Below are 27,691 nucleotides of genomic sequence, written 5' to 3'. Positions count from 1 at the left end.
TACATCACAATCTTCCATCCAATATCTCTTCACTAAACACAAAAAAGAAGTGAATGTCATAGTGTTTCTGCAGGAAAAGGCAGAAAATATGCAACTTCATCGAGCACCTGAATGAGAATGTTATTGCTCCTGATAGTTGTAGAGATATTAAATGCCTGGGTTTCAGTTGCTGACTTACTTAAGTCTGTTAAACAAAATAGTGGTCAAACAAACCAAAATGGTTCATTTTATGCAAGGAAGATGTAGGACAAATGGACATTTTCATGTTCTGGATGAAAGTTCATGTGAAAGTTAAGCTGTATGATTGCATAAATCCTTTTAGCTTAACCAAGAAAGATTGAAGCTTCAAAGGCTTGGAAATCAAGGACCATTTGGGACTCAGTCTCTTCATGACAAAACCTGTATTTTTTCGTTGCTTGTAAGTATAAAATTTGGTGGTGTTATTATAGTGTTGATACTATGTATGTTTTGTGCAAACAAACCACAACCTGCTGTTTCACTTGACTCGTGTATAAACTTAATAAACATCCAATTCTTAATCAAATGTCTTCAATGTGACATTGGGCCACGACTTCGAGCACTAACAACTCTAACTCTTCTGGGAAGGCTTTCCACAAGGTTTAAGAGTGTTTATAGGAATTTTTGACCATTTCTCCAAAAGCGCATCTGTGAGGTCAGACACCAATTGTAGAGGCAAGGATGTGTTATTCTATTTCCTGTCACTAGGGTGTGTGTGTTTGGAGGTGTGTGTGTGACTGGAGCTGAGTGATTGTCTAATTAACATCACCTGTGTCTACCTGTGTTTTTTTGTTTGCTTGGTAAAGAGAGTGAGGGTAGAGGCAGGGTGCCGATATTTTCTGTTGACCGCTAAAAGTTTACCGCAAAGGGTTTTACTGATAAGGTAACATGTAAAATCTGATAAGTCCAACTATATACAATAAATACCCTTAAATTGCAGTAAAGACTCTGGATTGTCTTTGGATTAAGTGTGTCAGACAGACCCCTGTGCTCTCCTCTCAGCGACAAAATTTGTAGTCACGATACATTGTCAACAGAAACCAGCTTAAGATCCAACGCTTCTGATGCTTTGCTAGAGATGTGCATGTAAGACAATGGACCACTCAGCCACTTTGGATGCTGACCGTGAGTAAATGAGAAAGAAATGATGGAGCACAGCGCAACCTGTGGTATGTTGGACTCAGTTTACTCACACTGTGAAGTTGATACTTGCCTGGACACAGTTGATGCTGATTACTGCTGCATATTGGATGCAATTAGCTGCTGTGGCTGTTGTTGATGTCATTCTTGCCATATTGCTCAAGACTGAATGAATCTTTGGAAAAGTGGATCAATTGTTTGTGAGCATTAGAAGTGGAAGTTGGATTTGGATGTTTCATGCAGTTACTGCTGATGCTCAAGCCTGAATTAAAGTTTGGATTTTGTTCTTGGACACAGTATTGGATTGTTCATGTATGGAGGCAGATTTGTGCCAAAAGCTGAAAGTGGATTGATGATGCTGAACTGGATGTGTACAATTGCTCTCTGAGTTTGTGATGCATACTTCTGTTTGCTGGGTTTCAATATGAGCGGATCAAAGGCTGGTTCACATGTGGAGGAAACACATAACATTGAAACTGTCAAAAGAAAAATCATTCCCACTGTAAAAGCTTTGGTGTCTAAAATGGAGAAGCTTCAAAAGGAACGCCAAGCAAAAGTGAATAAAATAAAGGGGGTCATCATTGCTTTAAAGGAGCTCATGGATATTGATGATAATGTTTCAAAGGTGGAATCTCAACTGGGCATTTTAATGCAAATGAATGAAGAAGCTATTTCTCTGCATGGATCATTGATTAAGATAATTCCTGAGGAAGAAAAAGATAAACAAAATGAGTGGTTTGGAAGCATCAATAAATACAACAAGGGATTTATTGAGGATGTGACACGATGGATCTCTGAAACTAAGAGACCAGTCTCAGGACATGCAACAACTGACACTGTGGAAACACTACAAAATGACAAGGAATGTAAAAACCCTTCAAGCTTGCCACTGACCAAGTCTGAGGTTGATAAGATGCCATCAGATGTGGGACAGGATGACTTGTCTGAAAAACTTGGTACAAGATGATATTCAACCAAATGACAGCATTTCAAATGTTGGAAGCAGGAAACATGGATCAGAAACAAGGACTGCAAGAAGTTTAACCTCTTCTGTTTCATCTTCACATGTCAAAGCAGAGGCTGAAATAGCTGCTCTTCTTTCTCAACAGAAATTACTCAAACAAAAACAAGAGCTGGATCATCAAGAGGAGGAAATAAAGAAAAGGAAAGAGAGATTTGAGCTTGAAGAGGAGATTGCAGCTGCTCAGGCTAAGATGGATGTTCTAAGACTCTCAGGAAGCAGTGTGAAAAGCAGCAGAAATAACAAATCAGATGGCATGGAATCCTACATGGCCAGAGGGGGTCATGCTGCTCTTAATCCCGAGATTGATCCATTTATGCCTGGTGATCAAGGAGTGCATGACAGTCATATTGAACTCAAGTCTCATCTGACAAAGCCAAAAGAAGGGAATGCTGGATCTCAATTAGCTCAGCACAGACCATCTGGGCCCCTGACGGCTCCTAATATAATGAATGATGTTTCAATTTTTTCTCAAGCTGCAGATCCTACACATACTCAGGTGCCAGTCATAAATGACAGTAACAACTTGCTATCTATAATTGCAAGGCAAAATGAAATCTCCACTCTTCTAGCACAACAACATAACATTTCTAATTTGCCAAAACGGGAAATCCAGATGTTTAATGGAGATCCTCTTCACTATCATGCCTTTATGCGAGCCTTTGAGCACAATGTAGAAGGAAGGACTGAGGATTATGGAGATTGTCTGCATTTTTTGGCTCAATACACAAGGGGAGAACCACAAGAACTTGTTCGAAGCTGTCAACAAATGCCTGCAGACAGAGGATATCAAAAGGCAAAGGCATTGTTACAACAACATTTTGGGAATGAACAAAAGATTGCTTCAGCTTATTTGGACAAAGTAATCTCATGGCCTATGGTGAAAGCAGAGGATGTCAAGTCTCTCCAAGCTTATGGTCTCTTCTTAAGAGGATGTTGTAATGCGATGGATGACATAGTACATGTCTGAGCTTAACATGCCTGTGAACATGCTGATGGTGATCAAGAAATTACCGTACAAGCTAAGAGACTAATGGAGATCAGTAGCCTGTGATATTCAAGAGACCCATCACCGTAGAGCTAATTTCTCTGACATTGTGAATTTCATTGAGCGCCAAGTAAAAATTGTAGCAGACCCTATATTTGGTAATATACAGGACACTTCAAAGACAATGCAAATCAAAGATGGCAGGACAGATAACTACCAGCATCGCACACGAAACCAAAGAAGTAGTTTTGCAACCACAGTAGCAGCAGTTAATGGAAAGGCCCATTTTAAGAAAGGAGTGCCACAGAACAAAGGGACCTGCTTATACTGCAAGGGTGAACATGCATTAGAGTTGTGTTTTCTATTGGGAAAGAAAACACATAATGAAAAGATCGCTTTTCTGAGAGAACATGGAGTCTGCTTTGGCTGTCTGTGCATAGGGCACATAAGCAAGGACTGCAGGAGGAGACTGTCATGTAAAACATGTGGAGCAAGACATCCTAGCATGCTTCACATTCACCCAAAGAATAAGGATCAAAATGAAATTCAAGCAGGTGTGACGGATACAAACACAGCAGTGAGCACCTCAGTGATGGCGGTGCAAAGCAGTGGACTCACTGGGGCCGATGATCATGACTGCAAGCTCTCCATTGTACCAGTCAAGGTTAAATCTAAAAAGGGTGATAAATCTGTGGAAACTTATGCCTTTCTGGACCAAGGCAGTTCTGGCTCCTTTTGTACATCAAGTCTCATGAACAAGCTTAACGTATCAGGAAGAGGAACTAAAATTCTTCTACGTACTATGGGTCAGGAAAAGCTTGTGGGAAGTTGCGTTGTATCAGACCTGGAGGTAGCTGGCCTGGAAAGTGACATCTATTGTGACTTGCCAGATGTCTTTACACAGAAGAAAATGCCTGTGTGCAGGAGCAACATACCACGACAGAAGGATTTGGTCAGGTGGCCATATTTGCGAGGGGTGCACCTACCTGAAATCGATGCAGATGTTGAGCTTTTGATCGGCTTGAACGCACCAAGAGCACTAGAACCAGTAAATGTGATTCCAAGTGAAGATGGAGGACCATACGCTGTTCAGACATTGTTGGGATGGACTGTAAATGGACCAATGTCTGGTGATGCAGACTTGAAGCAACCTAGCATCACTGCTAACAGCATCTCTGTGGTGACATTGGATGAACTGTGGAAGCAGCAGTTCCGTCTAGACTTCCCTGAATGCAGCAATGAAGAACAACTGGGTCTGTCAAGAGAAGATTGCCAGTTTATGGAAAAGGTGAAAAACTCTATTGAGCTGGTGGATGGTCACTACACCATTGGTTTGCCTTTAAAGAAAGAAAACATATGCATGCCTGATAACCGCAAGTTGGCAGAGCAACATGCCTTGAGTCTGAAAAGAAGGCTCCAACGAGATGCCATACTTCATGCAGATTACACCGCCTATATGCACAACATCATGTCCTGCGGTTATGCTGAAAAGGTGCCTATTAAAGACCTGGCATGTAACAGTGGCAACGTTTGGTATATTCCACATCATGGTGTATATCATCCAAAAAAGAAAAAGATCAGAGTGGTGTTTGATTGTGCTGCATCATTCCAGGGTACATCGTTGAATGCACAGCTGCTACAGGGACCCGATCTTACCAGCTCATTGATCGGTGTCATGACTCGTTTCAGAAAAGAATCCATTGTTTTGATGGCAGATATAGAGGCCATGTATCATCAGGTGCATGTTCCAACTGAAGACTGTAACCTCCTGAGGTTCCTATGGTGGCCAAATGGGGATTTCTCACAGCCCATGGAGGAGTACAGGATGTGTGTCCATCTGTTTGGGGCGACATCATCGCCAAGCTGTGCGAACTTTGCTCTGACGAAGATGTGCAGAGGATAATAGCAAACTCCTTCAGCCAGCAGGTGGTGGATACCATTAAGCACAGCTTTTACGTGGATGACTGTCTTGTCTCTGTTCCTTCTGAATCTGAGGCCATCGATCTCTATCACGACCTTAAAGCCATTTGTGCAAGAGGTGGATTCCAGCTAAAGAAGTGGATAAGTAACAGTCGAAATGTGTTGGCTGCTATTCCAGAAGACGAAAGGGCAGTGGATGTAAAGGAGATGGATCTAGACTGTGACCCACTCCCTGTTGAGCGAGTACTAGGAGTGCAGTGGTGTATGCAATCAGATGCATTCAGGTTCAAGATTTCAATCCAAGATCGACCTTTGACCCGTAGAGGAATCTTGTCTGTGGTCAGTTCTATATATGATCCACTTGGCGTGCTTGTGCCAGTTGTGCTGAAAGCCAAACTGATCTTACAGGATCTGTGTAGGAAAGGTATTGGGTGGGATAAAGTTGCACCCACACCAATTGCAATGGAATGGACAAACTGGCTACAGGAGCTTCATCTACTTGAGGATTTCAAGGTCAGCAGATGTTTTAAGCCTGAGGACTTTGGCACTGTAACTTCTGCCCAATTACATCATTTTGCAGACGCAAGTGAGGTGGGTTATGGAACAGCTACCTACCTGCTGTTGCGCAACACTGATGGAAAGCTACACACTATCCTGGTCATGGGAAAGGCTAGGGTGGCACCATTAAAACCAATCACCATTCCCAGATTGGAGCTAATAGCAGCAGTAGTAGCATCACGCATGGATAGATTGTTGAGAAAAGAGCTGCAAATGCCATTGCTAGAATCTGTCTTTTGGACGGACAGCACCTCAGTGCTAAAGTACATTACAAAAGAAATATCGAGGTTCAGAACTTTTGTGGCGAACAGGGTTTCTGAGATCCTTAAAGCATCTCATGCAGCTCAGTGGAGATATGTGAGCACTATGTCTAATCCTGCAGATATTGCTTCAAGGGGACTTGGAGTGAAGTCATTTCTGAAGGATACACAATGGGCATGTGGCCCACAATTTCTGCTGGAAGAGGACCAGTGGCCTGAAAACCCAGACAGCTCAAAAGAACTATCGGAACAAGATGATCCTGAAGTCAAAGGGAATGTTTTGGCTAATGTTGTTTCAGCCAAAGAAGAAGTTGACTCAATTTCTCAACTGATTGACCGTACATCATCCTGGAACCATTTGAGAAGAGTGATGGCTTGGGTGTTAAGATTCAAAAATAAACTCTTGGACTTATGGAAGAAGAGGAAGGAAGTCAAGGTGCGGTTGTCACATTCAAAGAAAGATGAGAAACAGCAGAAGGATATTCAGCTTCAGAATGTCAAGGATTTGTTCCATGTTTCTCTCACTGTGGAGGAGGTGAGAGAGGCAGAGCTGAGAATAATTGGATTGTGTCAAAGGAAAAGATTCCCAGAGGAGTTCTCTAGTCTCCTAAAGAATCAGAACGTAAAACGGACAAGCCATTTATACAAATTGAACCCATCAATTGATAATGGCATCTTGAGGGTCGGTGGAAGACTCAGTAGGGCAGCAATGCCTGAAGAATCAAAGCACCCAGTGATATTGGCCAAAGATCTGCATATCTCTGACCTCATACTGAGACAAGTTCACCAAGAAGTTGGCCATGGTGGAAGTGCTCATATGTTAGCACGGCTACGCCAAAAATACTGGATTACCGGGGCCAGTGCAGCTATAAGAAAGATCTTGGCCAAATGTGTTGTATGCCGACGGGTTTGTGCAGTACCAGCCAGCCAACAGATGGCAGACTTACCACTCAACAGAATTTCCCCAGATGAACCACCATTCACCTCAGTGGGAGTTGATTGTTTTGGTCCATTTGAAGTGAAGCGTGGCAGATCTAAAGTAAAAAGATATGGAGTGATATTCACCTGCTTAGCTCTAAGAGCTGTGCACATCGAAGTAGCTGTATCATTGGAGACAGATTCCTTCATCAACGTCCTACGTCGCTTTATAGCAAGAAGAGGACAGGTCAAAGAGCTCTGCTCAGACAATGGGACCAACTTTGTTGGTGCTGATCGAGAGTTGAAAAGATCATTGGAACAGTGGAATCAGTCTCAGATACACAATGAACTCTTGCAGAAAGGAATAAAGTGGAAGTTTAATCCTCCAAGTGGTTCCCATCATGGGGGAGCTTGGGAAAGATTAATACGTTCAATCAGAAAAGTTCTTAACTCTACTCTGAAAGTACAAACTCTGGATGATGATGGTCTCCACACTGTCCTATGTGAAATTGAAGCTATTCTCAATAGCAGACCAATTACAAACGCGTCCACAGATCCTAATGATCTAGAGGCTCTGACTCCCAACCATCTTCTTCTCCTTAAAGGTCAGCCATCTTTTCCACCTGGTGTCTTTCAAAAGGAGGATGTGTATGCTGTACGTAGATGGAAACAAGTACAGTATATGTCCAACCTGTTTTGGAAAAGATGGACAAAGGAATATCTACCACAGCTGCAGGAGCGCCAAAAATGGAACAAAATCAAGCGCAACTTTGTTCCTGGAGACATTGTGCTTGTTGTGGATGACTCTGCACCCCGCAATTCCTGGATCATGGGGAGAGTCATCACAACTGTTCAAGATAAAAGAGGACTCGTTCGTCAAGTCAAGATCAAGACCAGGACAAGCTGTCTCGACAGGCCTGTCACGAAGATGTGTCTGCTTCAGGAAGCCGAGGATCCCTAATGGATTACTTTTTTTTCTTGACATGACTTGATTCTGAACATTATGTGGGACAGATGATGTTCTATTAAGTTCAGGAATTTCTGATCTAGAGACACTTGGAGACATGTGAAGAACCTTCTCTTACATTGAAATACATTGAAAATGGACTATCCTCATATTTGTATCATCTATGTTTTTCTTTGCATATATTCTATGATTAATTATTCCATATTGATCTTATTAGTCGGCAATTATTATGTTATAATAATTAGGGGCCGGAATGTAGAGGCAAGGATGTGTTATTCTATTTCCTGTCACTAGGGTGTGTGTGTCTGGAGGTGTGTGTGTGACTGGAGCTGAGTGATTGTCTAATTAACATCACCTGTGTCTACCTGTGTTTTTTTGTTTGCTTGGTAAAGAGAGTGAGGGTAGAGGCAGGGTGCCGATATTTTCTGTTGACCACTAAAAGTTTACCGCAAAGGGTTTTACTGATAAGGTAACATGTAACATCTGATAAGTCGAACTATATACGATTAACACCCTTAAATTGCAGTAAAGACTCTGGATTGTCTTTGGATTAAGCGTGTCAGACAGACCCCTGTGCTCTCCTCTCAGTGCCAAAGTTTGTAGTCATGATACACCATTGTTGGACAAGAAGGCCTGGCTCTCAGCATCCGCTCTGATTCATCCCAAAGGTGTTCTCTTGGGTTGATGTCAGGACTCTGTGCAGGCCAGTCAAGTTCATCCACACAAAACTCCTCATCCAGGTCTTCATGGACCTGTTTTGTACACTAGTGCACAGTCATGTTGGAACAGGAAAGAGTCATTCCCAAACTGTTCACTCAAAGTTATGAGCATGGAATTGTCCAAAATCTGTTGGTATACTGAAGCTTTTAGAGTTCCTTTCACTGGAACTAAGGAGCCAAGTCCAGCTCCTAAAAAACAACCCCAAACCATAATTCCCCCCTCCACCAAACTTTATACTTGGTACAATGCAGTCAGACCAGTACGGTTCTCCTAGCAACTGCCATACCCAGACTCTTCCATCAGATCGCCAGATAGTGAAGTGTGATTCATCATTCAGCGTGTCTCCACTGATCCAGAGTCCAGTGGCAGGATTCTCTACACCTCTGCATCCAACGCTTTGTATTGCTTTTGGTGATGTATGACTTGGATGCAGCTGCTCAGCTGTGGAAACCCAATCCATGAAGCTCTCGTCGCACTGCTCTTGAGCTGATCTGCAGGTCACATGAAGTTTGGACGTCTGAGACAATCAATTCTGCAGAAAAGGCTAAATGTATGATGAAACAGTAAGCTGAGACTTACTACAGAAGTGTCAGAATTAAAAAAATATGTACTACTGCGTCAGAGTAAATGCCCCTGGAACACAGTAGAAAATGTAAATGTTATCTCCTCCTAAAGAAATCCACATTACTTTCAGTGACAACCAGAAGATCACAGCCCAGTTCATCTAGAAATGAGTAAAGTAGTCCTAGCAGTGAGTAAATTAATCTTAGGAATGAGTAAAATAGTTCTAAGAATGAACAAAGTAATTCAAGGAGTTAAGTAATCCTAGGAATCAGTAAAGTTGCCCTAGGAATAAGTAAATTAATCCTGGGAATGACTAAAGTAATCCTAGGAATGAGTAATGTAATAATATGAATGAGTAAAGTAGTCCTAAGAATGAGTAAAGTTGTGATAAGAATGAGTAAATTCATCCAAGGAATAAAGAAAGTAAGGCAAGGCAGTTTATTTGTACAGCACATTTCATGTACAGGACAATTCAAAGTGCTTTACATAAAACAAAGACATTACAGATATTTAGAATAGTAAAAGGCATCAACACATAATCAACACATAATCACAATAAAATAATAAATTACATTAAAATGATTAAAAGCAAGATAAGTTAAAAAAGTTACCGTGCAGATTTCATGCATAGACGCATGAGAAAAGAAATGTTTTTAACCTGGATTTAAAAATGTCTACATTTGGTAAAAGTTTAATCTGCACTGGCAGTTTGTTCCATTTGTTTGCAGCATAACAGCTAAATGCTGCTTCTCCATGTTTAGTCTGGACTCTGGTCTGGACTCTGGTCTGGACTAGTTGACCAGAGTCTTTGGACCTAAGAGCTCTGCTAGGTTTATATTCTCTGAACATATCACAGATGTATTCTGGGCCTAAACCATTCTGGGATTTGTAAACAAGTAATCTTAGAATTTGGTGATGCAATCCTTGGAATGACTAAAGTAATCCTAGGAATAAGTAAAGTAGTCCTAGCAATAGGTTAAGTAATCCTAAGAATTAGTAAAGTAGTCATAGGAATAAGTTAAGTAATCCTAGGAATAAGTAAAGTAGTCCTTGGAATGAGTTATGTAATCTTAGGAATGAGTAAAATAATGCTGGGAATGAGTCAAGTAGTCCTAGGATGAGTTAATTAATCCTTGGAATATGTAAAGTTGTCATAGGAATAAGTAAAGTAATCCTGGGAATGAATAAAGTAATCTGAGGAATGAGTAAAGTAATCCTAGGAATAAGTAAAGTAATCCTGGGAATGAATAAAGTAATCCGAGAAATGAGTAAAGTAATCCTAGGAATAAGTAGAGTAATCCTGGGAATGAATAAAGTAATCCTGGGAATGGGTAAGAAGTGTATATGGACTCCTATTAGGATTTTAAAAATTAAATTAATTATTAATTATTGGTTGTCAGTTAAATTTAAGTAAAATGATTTAATTTCTTGTTCTTCAGGGTGATGACCTCATCTACGGCACCTTTCTGTGTTACGGCGCACCTGAAGGAGCCTCTGACTGAAAAGTCTTGTGTTTTCTCTCTGTGTTTTGTAGACTTTGTGAAGAATTATCCATTATGTTCAGCAGCTCTCCTCTCATCTGCAGGAGCTGCAATTATCACCAACACAACTGAAGTGAAATCATTTACAAACCTCAACCAGGTGATCTTCAAACCTTCAAAAGTCATATTTCTCCATGTCTTTTCATAAAATGCTTGACTTCCTCTCCCTTTTCTATGGCTTCATGAGAAACCCTGAAATAACCTCCATCTGTTTCACATTTTCAACAACTGGAACAACCAAAAACAACAGAAATGCGAGGTATTTTTCTGAGATCAACAACACATTTGCCACACACACTCTAGTCAACAAGCTGGGCTGATCACCTGTTCATGTTAGGCTTTTAAAATGACTATGATGTCAGCTAAAACCCAGAATTTTATATTTTTCATTAAAAGCACAATATTAAAAAAGGAAAAACACATCTTTTTTTTGTTTGTTTGTTTGTTTTTTAAGCAAATGTATGCCATAAAGACAGAACAAAGTCCAACTCATTGGTTTGTTATCCAGCAAAACACATTTAGGTGTGAAAATCTGGTCTCACAAGTCAACGCTGGTAAAGTCCTGCTTCTTTCAGAAATCAAGCCTCTCTTGTCTCCTGTTTCAGACTCCCTTCACTGGCTACCTTTATCTATGAATCTATTTTATGATTGTTTATTTGTTTTTAAGTCTCTTAATGATTTTGATCTTTTCATTTGTCTGAGCTGCTTCATCCTTACACGTCATCAGCTGCTCTTAGATCAGCTGACCAGATGCTTTTAAGTGTCCTGAAGACGTTTTATAATCCAGAGGAGACGCAGCCTTTTCATTTTTAGCTGCTAACACATGGAACAAGCCGTAGGTTAGACGGCTTCTTTTAAAACTCGTTTAAAATCACACTTTTATGTCTTAATCTTTTAGCCTTTGTATGTACTTGAGTTGTTTTATTTCATCTTTATTTGTACTTTAACCCTTCATCATTTGTGCTGTTTTTATGCTTTTTGGCTTATTTTTCAGGACCTTGTCAGCAGTTATGTTGTTTTTAAAGTGCTTTAGAAATAAAATGGTACGGTAGATACTAAATAAATTCCATGTATTATAAATCTCAACACCAGGATCAACATCAAACATGCAGCCAAAGACATTTTCACACAGATACAAACCACAGTGAACTGGTTCAAATGGAGAGAAGGATTTCAGTTTGCGTGTAAGGAAAGAGCATTCCTGCTGCATGCAGCAGCTGTTCTCTGGCACCACCTGCTTCTCCAGGGAGCCAAGGCCTACAGAGAAGGGACGCCAGCCCTAAGGCATAACCCCCGGCGATGTATGTCAGCCATATGCCCGCCCTGATGCAGGGCCCAGTCAGGAAGATAAAGAATGAGTCCAGTGTTGAGACCGAGACAGAGAAGCACTGTCATTTCAGGTTGAACTCTGGCTGGCAGCTCGGCCGACGCCAGGCCAGGTCAATCCTGGGCCACGGAGGACGAGGGGTTCAGCTTCATCCCCTTTAGCACCACAGTGGACCATTTTGATGTCAAACATCTTTGATAAAAGCAGAGCCATGGGACTCAGAGCAGAAGATATGACTGCGGGGAATGACGAAGAGTGACTTGTCAGGAAATTAATTAACGCGGGAGAAGTGAAGCACCTGCCTCCGGGCGTGCAGAGCTGAGCAGCCGTCCAAATCAATGAAGCCGTGTTCGGCTCTCTTTGACCAGCCGGCCAACCCGCGGCACTTAACAGCACATGAAAGTGTAATGAGATGTCTTTTTCCTCGCTCAACATCACTCCTTCCGTTTCATGCTAGCCAAAGCTGGATGGCAAGACTCAGACATGATAGCGGCAGCTGACACCTCGGGAATTGTAGAGAATTGTCCCCCTTGTTACAAAAAAAATAAGGGAGAAGAGTCTGGAGGCAGACTGTGTTTTGGGGGGAGATGATTCTTCTTTGATAGATGCAATCTAGCTGCCATCCAATCTAACACTCCTCATGCCTCTCAGCTCAGACCGATACTCCAGGTTTCCTCGCCCATCATCTGAAATGAGGTTTTCATCATGGTTGGATGATGATCTGGGAGCATTTTTGGTTTTTATCTTGAGCAAACCTTAGTTTACTAAAGTCATACAGTGAGACAAATGCTGCTAATAATGGACATGGTCTCCCATCGTGTCTGCAGCTCATTGCTTCTTTATTGTTGATACCACTTACAGCCAGAATTTTACCCTCACTTCAAGGCTTTATATGTTATACGCTACATAAATCGTGTTTTTTTCTGTCAGAAAACTGTTTGTTTGTCCCAAATTATTTTCTTTTTATCGAAGGGTGCACATATATAATTATTTCTAGTTAAAACCTCCGGCAGAACCAGACTCAGGAAGGGAGGCCAGCTTCATCAACGGGTTGGGGTGGAGAGGACCGGACAGAGAGCTCAACAAGCACCGTAACTTTTATCCAAGCAATGATTCTCCATTTTCAGATAGTCATCAAATTGTAAGATATCAAACAGTTTATCTGATTATCATCTTGATACGCAAGTGTCTTCTCTTAACTACAAGGTGGAGCCAGTTTACCAAACTGTTTTCTAACTACCAGGAAAAAAAAAAAAAAGCAGAAGAAGCTTCACGGCTTCTGGGCGTGTTGCTGAGACGTGATTGTAGAAGAGAATTTATATAAGAAACATGCAGAGACAAAGAAACAACCAGTAAAAAGTTCTGTGTGGAATAAACCAAAATGGGGTCCAGTTTAACCTCTGCAGGTAAAGCTAGCAGATCATCCGTCTACCAGGACTACGGACAGTCGGAGCAAGGCTGCCAGGTTTCTTTATATAGCACGTCATCAACTACGTTCACACTGCTGGGTTATAAATCTGATTTTTTTTGTGTGTGGTTGTCCACATTATTATGTGAAGCATCTATGGGCAGAGAATTGTTCGGAAACAAATACTCCAAAACATTTACTAGAATTTGCACTGACTGCTGAGGTTTATTCTTTTTTTATCTATATTTTGTGTATAATTTTTAAATCTCGTGTGGTAGATTTTATATAGGTACATATTTTGAATGTGCTCAAAGTGCTTCACATACAACATTAGGAGCATTACAGGAAGAGGCAGAAGAAGCATTACAAATGCGAGAAATTAAACTAACAAAAAATAAAACATTATCTTTGTAAAGATTTCTCCCAATCTAGTCCTCCTCCTAAATCCTCCCCAGTCTGGGCCTTCTTTGCTACAAAAAAGCTGTGCGTCTGGACGAGAGGGTCAAGGACCACTAAATGCAAATTTCTTCCCTCCTGTTTCTCGCTAGCACATCCCCACCTCCCTATCGGAATGATGAGAACAGAAACTTGGAATTTCTGATCCAGAATTATACTAAAATGTGCTCGTCAACATGGTTAGCTTTGCCACCAGATGAAGTAAGTTTGATGTTAGATGAGAAGAGCAAATAGAAGACTGGATCTCAGAGATGTCAGCGAAAGATATGCTTCCATAGGTTATGTTGAAGGTTTCATGGAATAAGCTGAGTTTGAGTTTAGAGTCCCAAGTCCAAATTGAAGAATCTTTATTATCTCCTCGAGCAAATTTAGTTTGACAGCAGTTGGAACAAACATGCACAACAAAACAACAAACACATGATCACATCACAACTAGGAATGTCACGATTACCTAATTCCACAATTAATTGCCGTATTAACACCGCGATTACTTAATCTTAAAGACTGTCCCTTTCCATGAAACATTAGGTCTGAATCACATTTGTAGATCAGCCCAAGTTGCCCACAAAAGAAAGAAAACAAGACACATCCGAGTGTTGCTGCTTGTGTTGTTTTGGTTCCATGTGAGTTGCCGAAGAGTCGTGCCTCAGTGGGAAAGTGCGGCAGAGGAAGAGTCATTCTCTCCAAACTCACGGACTAAACCATCCTTGTCTGAAGGTGTGATTGTGGAGGACAGCTCACCAGCCTGGAAAGCAGAACATAAAAACTAAATACATCCAATGTTTCACCACCTGCAGGATAACAGCACCTTTTTACGCTAAAGTAAATGTAAATGTTCCTAGTTTTGGTTTAATGATTTTATCTAACGTTAAAATTAAATTAAATCTTTGTGTTTGCACTTTTTAATCATGTGTGACTCTGGTTGGGTTTACAGCCCCGTAACGTGCTCAGCAACATCACTGAAATACACCTTTTTAGTTTGGTTTCACTGTTCAGACGTAACCGAAAGTGTCAGTGTTTATGGTCTGTAGAGGAAACCATATTTAAGTACAGATTAAGGACAGCTGGAAGTTGAAGCCAGCCAGGTGTTTTTCCTGCTTTCTAAAGAAATGTTCTAAAGCTTTTTTAAAATATGGCTTCCAAGAAGGAAGCCTCCCACATCCAGGTAGCTTCTCTCTGAGTTAATATTCTGCACACAGAATAAATAAATAAATGGTGGGGCGGCTGTAGCTCAGGAGGAAGAGCAGTTGTCAACCAACCTGAAAGTTGGTGATTCCAAGCTTCTCTTGACTCCGTACCAAAGTGTCCTTGGGCAAGACACTGAACCTCGTGTTGCCTCCCAATGTGCCTATGGGGAATGAGTGTGTGTTAAAGCAAAGCAGTTAGTATATAACAATAGTGTCTTAAAAAATCTCTTAACACCTTCGTTCCTATTGGTGAAAAAAATGCACCACATCAACCAATCAGAACATTACATGACAATGTGACACATCTGGTTGCTGAGGAAGAGGAGAAGATGTGGGAGTGACCTATATCCACCAAAAGCAGATTGAAGTGCTGCCTCCGGGTGGACAGGAGGACTAACACACCCCGGACATGTCCAACCTGTGATGTCCTACCTTTTCTTTGGTCGCCAGGGAAAGGTTTCTGGACTAGAACCAACCATTTATGTGGCATCTTATGGTGAAAACTGTTTTTATAAATAGCTGTAAAAAAAAAAACACCTGAAACATTTCTTGAATTTTGATGTAAATGTATGTTTAGAACTTCGTTTATTAAATTTGGACATACGTTATTGGTTCATTAAACATGTTTGTAGTTTTCACACAAAAAAAATCTAAATTTTTCCTGCTCGGATTTTATGTTTTTGTTTGTTTGTTTTTTTTTGTTGTTGTTTTGTTTTTGTTTTTTTATTTTAGGTCCAGTGTCAAAATGGAAGAAATAGGTGTAAAATCACTGATGTGAGGTTGTACTGAAAAGAATTGAACTCAAATAGGTGAAGTAAGGTTTAAAGGTGAAATATAAAAGGTAAAAACAACTCGGACCAGAGGGTGAAGTTATCTGAACTCTTCCCATCAGAACCAGACTGAAGACACCGGTGCTACTGTACATGAGCTGAATGTTGAAAAGCTGTCTCACCAACACAGTCGCATGAAACTGGAAATAACACAGAGATGTTCTGGAGATAAAACTGATGAAAATCAAATATCTCAACCATGCCAGAGAAAAGAAAAACTAGATCTTTGATGAATGTCTGTCACTGCAAGCCTATAAAAATGCTGCTTTATTTTGCCTTAATAACAAACACGTCCTGTTCCAGTACAAGGACATCCAGAGTAGAAAAGGTCAACAAGGTTCAAACCTTTAAGCGTCTAAAATTCCATCACAGCTCTCTTTAAGGTCGGATCACCAACACGTTAAAATCTGAGCTGATGTGGCAGCAGGAGGGTTTTGATTCCACACAGGCACCTCTCCACCAGTGGTCTGCTCTCCTGCTCTCCAGCGTTCCCAGCATTCCCAGCATTCCCAGCATCTGATATGGTGTTGCATTGATCTGTTTTCCCTCTCGCTTGTCTTGGCATCTCAACACGAAGTTGACATGAAAACATCCCAGAGGCGGCAGAGAACGGCTAGAAGCAGGATCACATGTCAATATGTCAGAGACGAACATGAGGAAACTTCAGAATATTTAAATTATGCTTTTTTTAAGCTTTAAACTTAGTTTTAGGATCATGTGATTTACTTATTTGGAGGCTGAAAACATTTGTTTGGAAAAACAAATACAAAAAAAAAAAAAAAAAAGATACCCAAACAAAGATTTTTCTTCCTCACCATAACACAGTCTTCCTCTTCTCACATCGGACTGGTTATGGAATTACTTTAGATGGTATTAACTTGGCTTCCAGTACTACAATGAGGAGCCTTGGATTCTGGACCAGGATCTGTCCTTTAACCTGCATATAAAACAGGTTTCTAGGACCACCTTCTTTTACTACGTCATATTCCAATAATGATGGACACTGTGTCGGAGTGATGCAGGAAAACTGCTCCATGGATTTGTTTCTTCCAGACTGGACGGCTGTGATTCCTGATTATTGATCTGAAAAGTCTCCATCTGATCCAAGATCTGCAGCGAGGGTTCTGATGATCATCAGAGATCATATTTCCCCAGTTTTATCTTTTCTTCATCGCTTCCTGATAAATCCAGAATAGAATTTAAATTCTTCTCCTCACATATAAAACTCTTAGGGACTGAGATCCACTAGATCCTAAAGATCTCAGAGTTCCAGATTTCTCCATCAGAGCTTAATGAACACAAGTGAGTAAAAGACATGGAGCATGTTGATAATTAAATGGTGAAAAAAGAGAACTAAGGGGCATTTTTATGACAGCAGTAATCAACCAATAAAGTACAAGTTCAGGCAAAACAAGGTCTGAAATAAGAATGTGAAGCAAAAGCAGCGAGCCGACACAAAGGAGCAGGTTCTGCAAAATAACACATTTAATAAAACCAACCGTGGCACAAAAGAAAGATTTATCTATAAAATAGAACAACTAGAATGCAGAACATGGAACTCCAAAAACAAGGCCAAAAAATGGAACTAAAACTCAAAGTTTTCTTATGCTGGTGGTGAAATGATTTCCCATCAGGGAATAAAACCACAGCAGCCTGCTGAGTGTGTTAGCATGAAAGATGATGAAAGAGCATGAACACAAAGAGCACGGGTTCGTCCGGAAGAGACCGACTTACTAATGTGAGCCGGATTATTTCATTAAAAACATGGAAAAAAGTTAGGAAGCACTCTCAGACTGACCCAGGATGGAGCAGATCCATGCTGGAGAAGAGGGCTCTGCTGGTGGTCTTCCCCAGTAAGGAGGTTCAGATTCACATTATTTACTGTCATTAAAGAGCATTACACCAGAGATGCACTGCAGAATGAAATTATGCTGCATCAACCCACCATAAAAGCAACATGTAGATAAAAAAACATGGTCAGAAAAAGTAACCAGGTATAAAAGTAGAGGAAAAACTCCTATAAGAATATAAGTAGTTGTGAGTCCTCTGGTGGGTGGAGCTGGGGTGGTGGAGGGTGTCTGCGTGATGAGGTAAGGATTGAATAAACAGAGATGCAGTGGAAAGACTGAACACATGCAGAGACTGGATGAATTATAGAACAGGAAACAGGGGGTTAGATGAAGGCTAGACCAGAAAGGGAGAGCATGAACAGACCAGGCTCGGACTCATCACCCAGTCACTGATAACGTTCCTCGTTATTCAGTCTCAGTGTGCAGAATGTTTTATACCTGCAGTAAAATGAAAACATACCTGTGTACTGTGGGCATAAAATACAAGCTAATTATAACGTTAGTCACATTGGCCCTGTATTGCAAATATCCACAATAGTTAGATTTAGACTGAGAAAATACTTGTTTTTATTTATGCATGCGCGTTTTTACCATGGCTGCTTTGCATTTGTTTAAAGGGACTTTTGTGCACATCCTCAGAAATGAACAGGGTGTAATATAAAACAACCAGTCAGGAGCAGCATGGGAGGTAATTTGACTGGACGTAAGGTCACAGGGTCAACAGTGGTAAAGATCACAAAAGTTCCGAAACATGGCATGCTCAGTTTAGGGACCTTATGCACCATCCACCATTCTGCAGCCATGAGTTTTAAATTTAACAAATGCTAACTCTCCTCTACTGTCGCCATTAGGAATGAACGATTTAGAAGAAAAAGTCCAGTTATGATTCTTCTGACAATTATTATGATTTAATCTGTTAAATTAAAGTTGAGACACAAACATCTACACTCACCAGCTGCATGATGCAGCCTGTGGCCAAAACACTGAAGTTTCCTCTAGAGCAGGTTTCTACTTTGTCCTGGCAGTAAAAAGTAAACGGTCTGATGTTTCAGATCCGGTTTTCACCACAGCTCCTCATTTCTCTCTACATGATTTCTGCATCACACACAGTCTCACCCTGATGCCACACAGGCAGGTGATCACACGCCAACAGCAGCCAGGAAACATGTGGGACCACACGTGTCTTCATCCTCCTGGAAATCACACAGAAATCCTGCTTTTCTAAACTCTCCCAAGGAGGTGACGATGCTGAGAACTTCATGTCCATGGTTGAGATGCAGCTGAACAAGCTGAATCTACATCATTGTAGGAATTTCTGAGTTGTATGGCGGCTTAACCCTTGAGGTGCCGAAGTCATATTGTAGAGAGAAAATTTAGATTATGTACCAGAGTTCATGGTGGCAGTAAAATCATTCATCTAATTTCATATTGTGGCATCACAGGTAGGCAGCAGCACTAGATTTCATGACTTTTCCTATAAACTGCACACACATGCACACACACACACACACACACACACACACACACACACACACACACACACACACACAGATATATATATACATATATGTATATATATATATATATTAGTGCTGGGCAACGATTAAAATTTTTTATCGCGATTAATCGCATGACATGCTGCGATTAATTGCGATTAATCGCATCGTTATGCGCAAAATGTCTCTTTCCTTTAAAAGAAGGCCTACAGCTATATAAAGAATTTTGGTTTACTAACACACATCAGGGGTGTTTAACCTGCGACTCTGGACCTTCCACGATGCCTCTAAATACGTGGCTAAAATATTTTTTTTAAATCTATCTTTCTTGTCATTAGGTTGGAAACCAGGGACTTTTTTTTTCTTTTACAGCATTTTCCACAAATATCTACATTCCTTATAAGAAAGTCTGTCTATCCTCTTTTTATAAAGGTTTTATGTGTTTCCTTTATTTTATAAAAATGTGGTTCTTCAAAAATAACAAACATCCTATGGTGGCTCTTTATTAAAAATATATATTAAGTTTCCTTTTTGAAAAGTCCGGTAACATCTGCGTCTCTAAAGGAGTTTTATTTAGCTGGCTGAGGGAAAAATGTCTCTTTGGATTGGAAAGGCTGCAGACTCCTGCACTAAACACATAAACAGGTTTAGCAGCAGTTTTCTCTTTAAACACCAACAGTTAAAATATTTCTTCATATATATTTATAAAATCAACTATTTATGAGAAAGAAGGATGAAATGTTCAGGATTTACTAACTAAAAGGTAAAAAGTCAGCAGGATGAATTTAAAGCTGTGAAGCTGCTTCCTTCTAAACACAGAAGGAACAATATGTGATGAATATCAGCATCAGGTGAACAGACAGAAAGCAGGATTAGAATCTCACAGCTTCTAGATGGTGAGGAGAGAGAAATATTCACAATATGCACAATAACTTCCATCCATGCACCTTCACTGCTTCATTATCGAGGTTTCTGGCCTATAATTTCTCTAAACTTTACTTTTCAGCCTCCGCTACCGGGAGTTAAGGGTTAACATCTCGTTCCGGGTGTAACATCAGGTCTGTAGATGTAACTATAAACATGTGTGGTATCCACAGAAAGTCCAGAATCTCAGCTACCAGCTCAGTAAAACCATTTCTACCACCAAACACAGTTAAGACAACAAATAATTTAAAGAGCAGCTGCACAAAGTCCGAAAAATATGTAAACAAATTACGTTTCCCCGTGTCCACCCCACGGCATGAACACGAACAAACGACTCCTCTACTGAAAGCTCACATCTCACAGATTCCACAGCTGGAAGTTTCATCTCGCTACGACCAAGATTCACCGAACCAGAGACAGAAGAAGACCCGATTTATGCTGCACGTTTTTAAAAGTCAGAAAGCATGTCTTACCTTTGCTGTCTTACATAAATTAAAACCGTATTTATTAAAAAAAAAAAGTTCCAGACAGAAAACGTCTCTTCATTTTAATAAACCCGCTCTCTCCTGATCATGTCAGACGCACCGCTGCAGCAGGGAAGGGAGACATGGACGCCATGTTTCTGTCATCAAAGCCAGCGGCCAGCAAAAAAAAAAAAAAAATAAATAAATTAACGCGCAATTAAAAAAATTAACAGCGTTAATTAAACATTGCGTTAACGCGGGATTAACGCCTTAACGTGCCCAGCACTATATATATATATATATATATATATATATATATAAATTGTATGTATATATACATACATACATATTTCCAGCCAGCTGTTGTATTTTAGTGAGTAAATAAAAAGTAAATTTTATTTATCGAGCACTTTCAAGAGCGATTGTCACAAAGCGCTTCACAATATTAAAGCACAATCATGCAATAATTAAAACAACTTTTAAAACAATATTAAGAGCAGAGTAAATAAAACACAACAAAACTCAAATATAAATTTTTTTTTTAGCTTTAATTATTCCCCTTTGATTGAAACTGCTTTATTAAACTGCTGGTTTTTTCTAATTTAAATAAATTAAAACCAGGAAAGAACAGCTTAATGAGAAAAGAAAACTTTTTTTTAGCAACTTTAAGATGTATATTAAAGGAGCCTTATACCCATAAAGCTCTGCTTGGCAAAGCAAATTTGCTCAGCACTAAACAGCAGCCAGACCATCATTCTGCCACCACCATGCTGGACAGGACAAGGTAAAAAATAAATAAATAAGTAAAAAATATGTATATTAATATCCTATGTCTTTATTTTACTATACAATACAGACCAATACATGAATGAAATATGGATTGTATTCTCAGAGTAACACGTTTCTGTACCAGAGAACAGTTTTTCCAAATCTTCACCCTCCCCCACATCAGTAACAATCAGCTTCCTGGTCAATTAGCATTCAGTATCAAATCTCACAGTTTTCTCAGCCCAAGCCACGTATTGTTGAGGGGATAATTGCTGCCTTGCGGTGGTTTGAAGTTGCTTGCTGACTGACACTGATACATACACATACATGAATATTAATTACTATCAAGCACATAAAGACACATAAAGAATGAGTGACACTGATAATTAACACACATGCAACACATGCACTCCTCTGTTTTGTGCCTTTCAAAGAGGCCTGTGTACGCCACCGTCAGAATAATCCATCTCCATCATGTCGACACTGCACTGTCGCTGGGATTGTTGCACTCGCTAATTACTCTTTAAGATAATCAGCCTGTGTGGCTGGAGATGCAGCTCCCCTCCATGGCTCTGTCTTCTTGGGGAATGAGAGGTTTAATCTGTGGCGAGATCAGAGCTACTGGGAGCAGGGGGAGGAGGGATGGGAGGAGGATGGAGGGAGGCGGGTGGAAATGAGAAGGAATTTGGGCATCTTAACAAACTCTTAATTACGTTTTCTATCCTCTGCTGGTGGCAGGCATAAATGGCGGTCCCCAGGGAGTCTCTGATCCACTTTCTGATCTGCACAATTCACAGCCGAGCCGCTGATCAAAAAGATGGAGCGGCCTAGATGCTTCAAACACTTGGGACCTTTTTCCAGCATGGGACTCATAGCTTGTCATTGAGCGGAAGTTTGAATTGTCGAAATTCATGCTCAAAAAGAAAAAAAAATCCCTATTCCTCTTTAAAGACCAGAAAAAAGAGAATTTGAAGAGACTGTGAGTTTTCAGTGTCTCCATGAATTGATAATGAGCATTCATGCAACGTGCTCAAGGCGTTTGTCCCATATATGAGGCAGGATTCATTGGAGATGACCTCCACCCACATTCGTGCTGTTCTAATATGGCAGGCATGGCTTTGATGTTCGCCATCAGCTGAATCCCTGGGGAGCTTCTGCTATAACAAACCACAGCAATGAGCACGCTAAAACATACTTAGCAGCAGGAAGTCCTTTCAGCTCATCGCATTGGCTCTCTGGGAGCTGAATGGGGGTAGCAGGGTGATGAGACCCGATCAGGACACATGACTGCACAGTGTGTATGATGTCCGCCACTGTCATCTGGTTTCTGACTGGCTTACAGGCTTCTTTCAAGATTGCATTGAAGCATATGTTTCGTTCAATGAGTCAAAACACTGACACCTGGCAGCTCTCAAACCCTCCAAGGCAGGGCATGAGAAAGACTTCTGGAGGTGCCCATGGGTGTCAGACATCAGAGCGTAAAGATGGATTTATACTCGCGCTGCGTCTGTGTGCTGTCCTTTATGGCGTAGGTGATGCTGGTGAGTTTGCTCTCGCACTCGAGCGTAGAGGAACGCGTGGTTTTGGTGTCATGTTGCAATTTCTCCTCCTAATCTGAAGGTGGCAGCAGGGGTGGTATCAGCCAGTAAACCAGGTCGGAGTTCTTTTGATGGTTCACTTCAGTTCCTGTAGGTATTTCCTGTTTTAAAACAGCAATGCCGTCCAACATGGTGCAGTGTCTTGTGGAAGCAAAGGATGAAATAATTCGATCAGTTTGATCCATTAGGTGTTGTTTTTAAAAATGGCGGTTACCAGAAATTCAGTAAGAAGATCCAGAAATACAGAAACGCGTAATCCCAAACTGACCAATTACAATGGAGTACTTCCACATCTGCGTAGCAGGGGTGCGCATCAGGTCTGGAAGAGGTGCACTGTTTTTTTAGGTTTTATTTCATTTTTCCACTGATTGTCGGCATCATTTTTTAGTTAGAAGCTTGAATGGCAGAATGATTCCTATCTCCCCATAGCAAAGTATCCTTTAAAAAAATTCTCGATCTCGGAAGAAATCTGGATTAACCCCCAAAAACAAATCACTTCTTCCTTATTTAATTTTTTCTTTATTGTTCCTTATTTCAGATTTTTTCCTGGAAATTTAATGAACATCCATCTATAACTTTCAGAGTTATGTTGCTGAAAGGCAGACCGACCGAATATGTGACCTCCTCCTTGTGTTCATACAAACCAGTTCATAAACACCAGTAAAAACAATCCTCTAGCTAAAGAAACCAACAGGTTGGATCAAACCGTCAGACGGGTTCAATCCACTATCCCGAGCTACACAAGGAAACAGTGGAAACGAAAACCTCCGTCAAAACCAGACCCAGGAAGGAAAACCTCCATCAAAACCAGATCCAGGAAGGAAAACCTCCATCAAAACCAGACCCAGGAAGGAAAACCTCCATCAAAACCAGATCCAGGAAGGAAAACCTCCATCAAAACCAGATCCAGGAAGGAAAACCTCCATCAAAACCAGACCCAGGAAGGAAAACCTCAATCAGAACCAGACCCAGGAAGGAAAACCTCAATCAGAACCAGAACTGGGAAAGTAAACCTCCGCCAGGACCAGGATAGAAGACCTCTAACAAAACCAGAACCAGGAAGGAAAACCTCCATTAAAGCCAGAATCGGGAAGGAAAACCTCCATTAGAGCCAGAACCAGGAAGGACGGCCATCTCCCTGGACTGGTTGGGGGTGGAGAGGAGAGGAAAGGTGAGTGAACCAGCAGCAGAACGTTAATCCAGGGATTCCTGCTGAGAAAGAAAAAGAGAAACACAAATGAATGAAACAACAAAGTAATTTGTTTCTACATGGAGAGTAAAGAGAGTAGAGAGGAGCCCAGTGCATCATGGGATGTCCCCCAGCAGCTTTGGCCAAATAGTATTTGAGTTGTAGTTGATTTTTTTTTTTTTTTACATAAATTCTCTGGATTCTTTTGGTTGGTGATAACAATTTACTTTTGTTGATTCAAGCACAGAGAACCAGTTTAATTTAATTGCTTCCATTTGTTGAACAGAGTTCTTCCAGGTTCATTTATTAAGTTAGTTCAGATACTCAAATAATTTAGTCCCAGTTATTTAGTCTGCAAAGACCTAAAAAAAACTCCAGGTAAATGCATGTTCTCCTCTGCCCTCCACGTTTCCATACCAGCTCCCACCTTCCTCTTCCATCCATCCATCCATCCATCCATCCATCCATCCATCCATCCATCCATCCATCCATCCACCCATCCATCCATCCATCCGTACATCTCACTGTTCCCTTTGCTCGCATCACTACCTTCATGGTGCAGAGCATTCAGCTGCTCTGCTCCCCAGTTAAAGAGCTCACTTCCCCCTGATCTCTGAAACACTGAGTCATTTCTGCTTTTTAAATCCAAAATCAGTTTAAAAAAAACTCTGAGACTCTCTGTAATCTATTAGCTACCAAACTTCTTTTAATGCATTTTATTTCATTGTATTTTATTCTATTATGAGGCGATCTTGAGTCATGGAAGGTCTTCAAGAGATAAAAAATAATTATTTATTATTCTTATTCTTATTCTTATTCTTATTCTTATTCTTATTCTTCTTCTTCTTCTTATTATTATTATTATTATTATTATTATTATCATTATTATTATTATTATTATTTTCACTTTAAGCAGTATTCCTAAAATGACATTTTTAATCATCTACATATCTCCAGGTTTCAGCTCAAAATGTCCTGGCCGATTTTTTGTCCCAGTCCAGCCCTGCTTCAGACTGTAACTCCATTTTGTTTTCCAGGAGACCATGCCAAGCTATGTTTTGAAAGACACCTCAACCAGCCCTGTCCTCCAAATGCTGCAGGAACAGCTTCACATTTACTTTGAGTATACTTTTTCTTCGGGTGTTCCTGCAAAAGATTGCAGGAATGACGAGGGGTTAAATACCGAACTGATGTTGCCTGGAGATATGTGGTCCATCATTATGCAAATGATAACGATGAAAGACAACATCACTATATCTATTATTATTATTATATTACACAAAGCTAACCAGATTATTATTATTATTATTAATATTACTGCAAATTTTATTTGTGGGATTTATTTTAGAAAAAAGTGACCCACCACTTTTTTTTCTTTGCTTTTGTTTTCATTTTACTTCAGCAATTTGGACCGTTTCTGTATATTTTATGTCATGTAAATGTCATGTAAAATCCCTTCAAAAACACATTTAGAATGCTACTTGTATATTTGTCCCAGCTTCTATATGTAAAGTCTCTCAGTCTAACTATGACATCCGTCAACTATGAGTTGTTTTTTCTTTAACTAGCTTCATCAGAACTGTAGGTTACAATATCTTATTATTACCAGCCAGACACTGAACTATATATATATATATAGTTCAGTGTCTGGCTGGTAATAATAAGATTTTGTAATTATTCAGTGTAGAAATGGTGACTCTTTCTTTGGACTGCACTGCACTAAAACAGTAAAAGGGAAATAAATCTTCATGATTAATCCCAAAGAGAACTGATTAGCAGTCAGAGGAGTTCAGCAGAGACTGTGAACCTTATAAAGCATGGTATACAGTTTATTCAGTTATCATACACCAGAACAAAGCTCACATATCAGCCTGCAGCCTTTGTCAGATCACAAAATTCCATATCCTGTGAAATATGGGGACATCTCTGAACTAAGCTGAGGAACACAGGAGATTAGGGGGGAAAAGTGCATTAAGATGCCCTGGTTGTTAATATATACAAGGAGGGAGAGCAGGAGAGGGAGAGGGAGTGTAGGTTTTTAAGTTGCTGTCACCGGGCTGTCACCGTGTCTGTCAGAACAAATCCATCACGGCTCTGACACGTCAGGCTTCACATTTGCATGGAGTGCAGCAGAAGCCGTCCTGATTATGCATTCTGTCGCACACTAACCTTCTTCTCTCCACCAGATGAACTAACTAGCATCCGAGAGACATATTTTACAGAAAGGCATAAGCCAGAGATGATGAAGAGCTGTTATTGGCTTTTGACAGCATCTGTGTGTGTGTGTGTGTGTGTGTGTGTGTGTGTGTGTGTGTGTGTGTGTGTGGGTGTGTGTGTGTGTGTGTGTGTGTGTGTGTGTGTGTGTGTGTGTGTGTGTGTGTGTGTGTGTGTGTGTGTATGTGTGTGTCCCAGATGCCGCCATCTTCCCAGGTGTACAGAGATCAGCCATCTTGTCAGGTGAGCTAACTTAGAGTTTCTTTGACTGTCTCTCTGCAGGCTCACACCACACACACAGTAACCGAGGGGGGGGGGGGGGGGGATAACAAGGACACATTGTGGGTGTATACGTGTGTGAATTGTGCATTATGGTAGGGCAGATGCAGTCAGTCCCCCGCTGAGGAGGCCTCCTCTGGGACAGACACAGCTGTGGCATGGTATCGGGTTGCTAACAAGCCTTATCACACAGGCGATAGACTAAAAAACACACTTAAACAGCTGCATGTGCATGCAGACATACAAGGGTTGTGCACAAATACACAATCAGACTTTCATAAAACTGTGTGTGTCTGCGGTGATATACAGGTGGGTTAAGTCTCCATGATGTACATCCATATAAATATACACTGCCTGGCCCAAAAAAAGGTCACATACTCTAATATTTGGTTGGACCGCCTTTAGCTTTTATTCCAGCAGCTTCTCTGTGGCATCATTTCTATAAGCTTCTGCAACATTACAAGATTTATTTCCATCCAGAGTTGCATTAATTTTTTTACCAAGATCTTGTACTGATGATAGAGAGTCCGACCACTGCGCAAAACCTTCTCCAAAAATCCCAAAGATTCTCCATTGGGTTCAGGTCTGGACTCTGTGGTGGCCGATCCATGTGTTAAATTAGCTACATTTGCATGAACAAATATTTCATCTAACCTATTAAAATCAGTCCGATTGAAGATTCCTGCTGACATGTTTATATGACACATTTTTATTCTGATTGGACGTTCAATCAAATTAAAACTGCTCCATGTAAACATGGCTCGTAATGTCTCCTGTTCCCTGAACCGCTCTATCACAATCTGAGCCCCATGAATCATGGGGCCATCAGGGAAGACGGAATAACCTGTTCATTCAACATATCCGCTGACCTCATTCTTTGGAAACATAATGTTACTGACCCAGACCTGAACCTAGACCTGACCAACTGCAGCAACCCCAGTTCATAGACTGCCCCCACAGGCTTGTACAGTAGGCACTAGGCATGATGGCTGCACCACTTCATCCTCCTCTCTTCTTACCCTGATGCTCCCATCACTCTGGAACAGGGTAAACCTGGACTCATCAGACCACATGACCTTTTTCCAT

This window comes from Melanotaenia boesemani, chromosome 17 (assembly GCF_017639745.1).
Source record: "Melanotaenia boesemani isolate fMelBoe1 chromosome 17, fMelBoe1.pri, whole genome shotgun sequence".
In the NCBI taxonomy this organism is placed as follows: Eukaryota; Metazoa; Chordata; class Actinopteri; order Atheriniformes; family Melanotaeniidae; genus Melanotaenia; species Melanotaenia boesemani.
Note: the sequence above shows the minus strand (reverse complement) of the source record.